This window comes from Sinohyriopsis cumingii, unplaced genomic scaffold (genome assembly GCF_028554795.1).
Source record: "Sinohyriopsis cumingii isolate HCF-2022 unplaced genomic scaffold, ASM2855479v2 utg001097l, whole genome shotgun sequence".
Lineage (NCBI taxonomy): Eukaryota > Metazoa > Mollusca > Bivalvia > Unionida > Unionidae > Sinohyriopsis > Sinohyriopsis cumingii.
This window is the reverse complement of record NW_028315958.1, coordinates 271,651-279,242: the sequence shown is the minus strand read 5'-3', so window position 1 is coordinate 279,242 and position 7,592 is coordinate 271,651.

The window sequence follows — 7,592 nt, the reverse complement described above, 5'->3', positions numbered from 1 at the left end:
TGTCAGAGTTTGCTTATTCTGTTAATTTTAAGTTACGTACACACAAAAGCACACTTATTTGTCAAGAATACAATTGATGACAATTACATGCAACCACAATTTTGAAAGTCACGTATACACACGCTATCGAAGGACGTCACAATATTACCAAATAATATGAGAAAATAATCAGGAGTTTATTTTGAGCACATGCTCATATATGCTTGATTGTCAACTAGCTCAAAAGCGCTTTTCATCCTGTTTTGTATATTACTGTGATATTCACCACTTCCCAGTATCATCAAATGAGAGCATTGTTTATGTTATTTCAATTCGTAAATATATTGTTTACCGTAGACCGTGATTAAATTATATATACAATAAAAAGAAGAACCTAAAATCAGAGTTTGGGTATTCGGTTAATTTTAAGATATGTATACACAAACATATATTTGAAAGCAACACAATTACTGATCATTACCTCCAACGACAATGTTGAACAATCAATTATATACACATTAGGCTGATTAGGACAAGGATTATTCCGACCATAATGCCAACTGTTCGGGCCATGTGAACGACAAATATTATTCCGGTTTTATCTTTAGATTGTTGCATAACATTTAAAATTGTTTGAAATACGATATTTTTAATTAATTCAAAGGTATGTTGAGCTGTTCTTAATTTTTATATCAAATAATGATCTAGTGCTATAGAATAATTACACATATCAGCCCAGTGATAAAGGGTTTTAACAAACCATATGATGAATGTTTCTTGTGTTGTTACACACCATGAAATGTATTAATGAAAATCAATTGTTGTTAGAGGGAGATAATCCAATTTTCCAGTTACCATGCACATCATAAGAACTGCAGCGCTCTATTTCCTTGTATTAAAGATAACCTTGATTAATATCTCGTTAACGATGATAACTGTCAAACGTGTAAAATAATTATCCCATCCAAAAATCCGACACAATAGTTGCTACCATCAGGTCGTTGTCATCTTTGCCATTATAAGCACGCACCTTTAAGTTTCATATACCATGGGTTGAACATAAGCTGAATTGGCAATATGAAGCTTTATTGAACTGAAATTTGTTTTATAATTCCATCTTCACATCTATTTCAACTGATTTAATTGCAATTTTAATTATTATTCTAACGATCGTTGTCTTCCTTCTTTTGCTGTGATAGTCACTAGTAGCTAGCATAATCAAACGTGATATTAATTTTATGTTATCTTAATTCTGAAATATACTGCTTATCGTACACAGTGCTTACATTCTGTCTGCAATAGAGTAAGGAAGCTGAAATCAGAGTTGGGTGAAATATTAATTTTATACACAAACATACATTTATTTGTAAGAAATATAATTACCGTTAATTACACCCAACCACAATTTGACAGTAACATATATACACGCTACGGAAGTACGTCAAACTATTACCAAAATATAACAGAAAATAATCAGGATTTTGTTTGAGCACATGGTCATATATTTTTAATTTTCAATTGGTTGAGAAGCATCAACTAGATTCAAATTAGGTTGATTAGGACAAGGATTATTCAGACCATATTACGAGCTGATTTGGAACCTGTGAATGAAAAATAGTATTCAGTCTCTTCTTAGACGTTTCCGAACATTTACAATTGTTTAAATTATGATATTTTTCATTCATCAACAGGAACGTTGGGCTGTTCAGAATTTTATATGAAATAATGTCGCAGTGATGTAAAATAATTACAGTTATCAGCTCATCGATAACTAGATTTAACACATCATAAAGTCACATTGTGTGTTGTGTTTGTATGAACCAATAAATATATTAATAATAGTCAACTGTAGTCAGTGGGAGATAATCAAATTTTCCAGTTACAGTCTACCTTACAAGAGTTGCTGCATTCTATTTTCCTACATTAAGGATGACCTTGATCAATTTCTTTTTAACGATAAGCTTGGCAGACGTGCAAAATAATTTTCTCATCCATCAACCGGACACAATTAATAACTGTGTGCTACTATCAATTCGTTTCCTGTTTGATGGTTTACCATTATAACCACGCACCTTTAATTTTCATATAGTAAGGGTAGAAATTAAGTTGAATTGACAATATGAAGGTTTAATGAACTGAATTTTGTATTAGAGTTCCATGATAAGCAATCTATTTATCATTTCAATCAAATGTTGTTTTGTTGGTTCTTTTAATGTGGTATTCACTATTTGCTAGAATAATCAAATGAGATCTTAATTTATGTTACTTTCAATCTGAAATATATTGTTACCGTAGACCGCGAATACGTTCTTCATGCAATAACTTGAGGAACATAAAATCAGTGTTTGCTTATTCAGTTAATTTTAAGACATGTATACACAAATGTTTTTTGTAAGCAATTCAATTGCTGATAATTACAAGCAACCACGATTTTGACAGTCACGTATACACGCGCTACTGAACGACGTCACACTATTACCAAATAATATGAGAAAATAATCAAGAGTTGGTTTTGAGCACATGCTTCTATAGGCGTGATTTTCAATTAGTTGGTAAGCATCAGTTAGATTCACATCAGGCTGATTAGGACAAGGATTATTCCGACCATATTACCAGCGAATTCGGACCATGTGAATGACAAATATTACTCAGTTTCCCTCAAATTTAACACTAACATTTACAATTTGAATATTGTTCAATCAATATTTTAATTTGATAACTAAAATAGTTACATATAAATTATTTCCTTACCATTATAAGCATCCAGCCTTAAGTTTCATATACCGAGGATTTAAATGAAGTTGAATTAGGTTTAGTTAACTCAGATATACATTCCAGTTACATAATTTTATTTCTTTCAACTGATGTAATTGCCATTTTAGTCATCAATCAAAATTTGGCTTATTTGAACTGTGGTATTCACCACTTGCAGCACATTCAAATCAGATCATACATTAAATTATTTTAATTCTTAATTATATTGTTTAGTTACTTGTACACATCTTTTATTGACGAACGTTGATAAATTCTTTATGAAATAAGGCGAGGAACCTACAACGTTAACTATTCAATTCATTGTAAGATATGTATAGAACCATATTCCTTTGTAAATAATACAATTTCTGATATTTATATACCAACAACAATTTTGACAGTCACATTTACACACGCGACAATATGCGCAAAATAATCAAGCGTTTGTTTTGACCATTTGCTCCTAAATGCATGATTTTCAGTTAGTTCGTAAGCATCAATTAGATTAAAATTAGGTTGATAGGGACAAGGGTTATTCCGATCATAGTACGAGCTGATTCGGACCATATGAATGACAAATGTTATTCAATTTCTTTTTAGATCTTGCCAAACATTTACAATTGTTTGAAATATGATATTCTTCATTCATTCACAGGAACGTTGAGCTGTTCAGAATTGTATATGAAATAATGACGTAGTACTGTACAATTCTTACAATTGTCAGCTCAACGGTTACTGGATTTAGCATTTCATGTAGTCAACGTGTGTGTTGTCTTTTTAACCATCTTTGAATGTATTAATAAAAGTTAGCTCAAGGAAAAGGGAGATATTTAAATATTCCCATTACCGTTAGAACCATGCACCTTTAAGTTTCATATTGCTAGGGTTGAACCTAAGTTGAATTGACAATATTTAGGTTTAATGAACGGACAATTGTTTTATAATTCCATCATTATATTTATTTCAACTGGTGTAACTGATAGTTGAGTTATGAACCAACAGATTTGTTCTTGTTTCCTTTAATGTGATATTTACTACCTGCTAGTAAAATCAAATGAGTTAATAGTTTATGTTATTTTAATTCTTCATTATCTTGTTTACGACCAAAGTCAAATTCCTTATGCAATTAAGTGAGCAAGCTAACATCAGAGTTTGCTTATTCTGTTAATTTTAAGTTATGTATACACAAAAACACGTGTATTTGTCAACAATACAATTACTCATAATTACATGTAACCACAGTTTTGACAGTCACGTATACACACGCTATCGAAGGACGTCACACTATTACCAAATAATATGCGAAAATAATCAGGAGGTTATTTAGAGCACATGCCTATATATGTTTGATTGTCAGCTAGCTCAAAGGCATCGATTAGATTCATATTAGGCTGATTAGGACAAGGATTATACCGACCATATGATGAGATGATTATGAACATGTCGATGAGAAATAATTATTTAGTTTCTTCTTAAACGGTTCCTAACAGTTACAATGGTTTTAAATATGATATTTTTCATTCATTCACAAGTACGTTGAGCTATTAAGAATTTTTGTATGAAATAATGTACAATAATTAAAATTATTAGCTCAATGATAACTGGATTTAACACATCATATAGTCAAAGTGAGTGTTGTCAATTTAACAACCATTAAATGTATTAATACAAGTCAAATGCAGTTAATGGGAGATAATCCAATTTTCCAGTTACAGTCTACCTCAGGAGAGTTGCTACATTACATTGTCCTGCATTAAAGATGACCTTGATCAATTTCTGGTTAACGAAGACAGCCTGGCAGATATGTAAAATAATTTTCCCAACCAACATCTCGACACAATTAATAATTTTATGCTACGTTCAAGTCGTTCTCTTTTTCATTGTTTTCCATTATAAGCATGCACCTTTAAGTTTCATATAACAAGGGTTCAAATTAAGTTGAATTGACAATATGAAGGTTTAGTCAACTGAAATTTGTTTTATAATTCCATCATTCTAATTATTTCAGATGTTGTAACTGAGATATTTGTTATCAAACGAACGCTTTTCTTCTTGTTTTGTTTTTTACTGTGATATTCACCACTTCCCAGTATCATCAAATGAGAGCATGGTTTATGTTATTTTAATTCTTAAATATATTATTTACCGTAGACCGTGATTAAATTCTATATGCAATAAGGAGAAGAACCTAAAATCAGAGTTTGGGTATTTGGTTAATTTTAAGATATGTATACACAAACATATATTTGAAAGCAATACAATTACTGATCATTACCTCCAACGACAATTTTGGACCATCAATTAGATTCACATTAGGCTGATTAGGACAAGGATTATTCCGACCATATTACCAGCTGTTCGGGTCATGTGAATGACTAATATTATTCATGTTTTTTTCTTTAGATTGTTACATAACATTTAAAATTGTTTGAAATATGATATTTATACACAAACATATATTTGAAAGCAATACAATTACTGATCATTACCTCCAACGACAATTTTGGACCATCAATTAGATTCACATTAGGCTGATTAGGACAAGGATTATTCCGACCATATTACCAGCTGTTCGGGTCATGTGAATGACTAATATTATTCATGTTTTTTTCTTTAGATTGTTACATAACATTTAAAATTGTTTGAAATATGATATTTTTAATTAATTTAAAGGTACGTTGAGCTGTTCTTAATTTTTTTTATATGAAATAATGATGTAGTGCTATAAATAATTACACATATCAGCCCAATGATAAAGGGTTTTAAAAACGCATATGATGAATGTTTCTTGTGTTGTTACCAACCATGAAATGTATTAATGAAAGTCAATTGTTGTTAGAGGGAGATAATCCAATTTTCCAGTTACCATGCACATCATAAGAGCTGTAGTGCTCTATTTCCTGGTATTAAAGGTAACCTTGATTAACTTCTCGTTAAAGATGATAACCTGTCAGACGTGTAAAAAATTATCCCATCTAACAATCCGATACCATAGTTGTGTGCTACTATCAGGTCGTTGTCAGCTTTACCATTATAAGAACGCACCTTTAAGTTTCATATACCATGATTGAACATAAGCTGAATTGGCAATATGAAGCTTTATTGAACTGAAATTTGTTTTATAATTCCATCTATTTCAACTGGTTTAATGGCAATTTTAGTTATTATTCTAACGATTGTTGCCTTAATTCTTTTGCTGTGATAGTCACTAATAGCTAGCATAACCAAACGTGATATTAATTTATGTTATCTTAATTCTGAAATATACTGCTTATCATACACAGTGCTTACATTCTTTATGCGATAAAGTAAGGAAGCTGAAATCAGAGTTGGGTGAGAATGTAATTTTATACACAAAACACATTTATTTGTTTATTTGTAAGCAATATATATACCGTTAATTACATCCAACCACAATTTTGACAGTAACATATATATACGAAAGCGAAGTACGTCAAACTATTACCAAATAATAAGAGAAAATGATCAGGATTTGTTTGAGCACATTGTCATATATTTTTAATTTTCAATTGGCTGAGAAGCATCAAGCAGATTCAAATTAGGTTGATTAGGACAAGGATTATTCAGACCATATTACGAGCTGATTCGGAAACTGTGAGTGACAAATATTATTCAGTCTCTTCTTTGATGTTTCCGAGCATTTACAATTGTTTAAAATATGATATTTTTCATTTATCAACAGGAAGGTTGAGATGTTCAGAATTTTATATGAAATAATGACGCAGTGCTGTAAAATAATTACAGTTATCAGCTCATCGACAACTAGATTTAACACATCACAAAGTCACATTGTGTGTTGTGTTTGTATGAACCAATAGGTATATTAATAAAAGTCAACTGTAGTTAGTGGGAGATAATCCAATTTTCCAGTTACAGTCTACCTTACAAGAGTTGCTGCATTCTATTTTCCTGCATTAAGGATGACCTTGATCAATTTCTATTTATCGATGACAGCTTGGCAGACGTGCAAAATAATTTTCTCATCCATCAACCGGATACAATTAATAACTGTGTGCTACTATCAATTCGTTTCCTGTTTGATGGTTTACCAATATAAGCACGCACCTTTAATTTTCATATAGTAAGGGTAGAAATTAAGTTGAATTGACAATATGAAGGTTTAATGAACTGAATTTTGTATTAGAGTTCCATGATAAGCATTTTATTTATCAATTTAATCAAAAGTTGCTTTGTTGGTTCTTTTAATGTGGTATTCACTATTTGCTAGAATAATCAAATGAGATCTTAATTTATGTTACTTTCAATCTGAAATATATTGTTACCGTAGACCGCGAATACGTTCTTCATGCAATAACTTGAGGAACCTAAAATCAGTGTTTGCTTATTCAGTTAATTTTAAGACATGTATACACAAATGTTTTTTGTAAGCAATTCAATTGCTGATAATTACAAGCAACCACGATTTTGACAGTCACGTATACACGCGCTACTGAACGACGTCACACTATTACCAAATAATATGAGAAAATAATCAAGAGTTGGTTTTGAGCACATGCTTCTATAGGCGTGATTTTCAATTAGTTGGTAAGCATCAGTTAGATTCACATCAGGCTGATTAGGACAAGGATTATTCCGACCATATTACCAGCGAATTTGGACCATGTGAATGACAAATATTACTCAGTTTCCCTCAAATTTAACGCTAACATTTACAATTTGCATGTTGTTCAATCAATATTTTAATTTGCTAACTAAAATTGTTACATATAAATTATTTCCTTATCATTATAAGCATTCAGCCTTAAGTTTCGTATACCAAGGATTTAAATGAAGTTGAATTAGGTTTAGTCAACTCAGATATGCATTCCAGTTACATC